Genomic DNA, 636 nt, shown 5'->3' with positions numbered 1-636 from the left:
AGGACTGACTTGTACTCTCAACTTCAAAACCTTCTACAAAGCTACAGTAGTCAGCACAGTGTGGTAACGACATCCTTATGCCAGACATGCAGACCAATAGAATAGACCTGACAGTCCAGTGCTCTCTTCAGCAGCACATATACCAAAACTGGAATGATACAGAGAGATTATTAGCATGGCTCCTGTGCAAGGATGATGCACAATTTATGAAGCATTTCATATTTTAAAAAAAGAATGAGAATCCAGGAATAAACCCATGCATCTATGGTCAACAAATTTTTGACAATGGTACCAAGTCCATTCATGGAGAAAGAACAGTCTCTTCAACAGATGGTACTAGGACAATTGGATGTCCACATGCAACTGAATAAAGTTGGACCCCTATACCACACCATACACAAAAATGAACTCACAATGGACCAATGACCTAAATATAAGAGCTAAAACAATAAACATCTTAAAAGAGGCCGGGTGCAGTGACTCACACCTGTGATCCCAATACTTTTGGAGGCTGAGGTAGGAAGATCACTTGAGACCAGGAGCTCAAGACCAGCCTGGGCAACATGGGGAGACCCCATCTCTACAAAAAATTTTAAAAATTAGCTGGGTGTCGTAGTGTGCTCCTGTGGTCCCAGC

General features: G+C 42.1%; 1 non-coding gene across 1 annotated transcript; it reads left to right on the top strand.

Annotated features, from left to right (window-relative positions):
• Positions 1-118: 118 nt before the first annotated feature.
• Positions 119-226, top strand: LOC116465993 (U6 spliceosomal RNA). Its single transcript, XR_004247309.1, has one exon. It is a non-coding gene; the product is annotated as a U6 spliceosomal RNA (small nuclear RNA).
• The last annotated feature ends 410 nt before the right edge of the window (positions 227-636 follow it).

The sequence above is a fragment of the Hylobates moloch genome, unplaced genomic scaffold, assembly GCF_009828535.3.
Source record: "Hylobates moloch isolate HMO894 unplaced genomic scaffold, HMol_V3 SCAFFOLD_17708, whole genome shotgun sequence".
Classification (NCBI taxonomy): domain Eukaryota; kingdom Metazoa; phylum Chordata; class Mammalia; order Primates; family Hylobatidae; genus Hylobates; species Hylobates moloch.
Note: the sequence above shows the minus strand (reverse complement) of the source record. Positions and strands in the feature narration are given on the sequence as shown.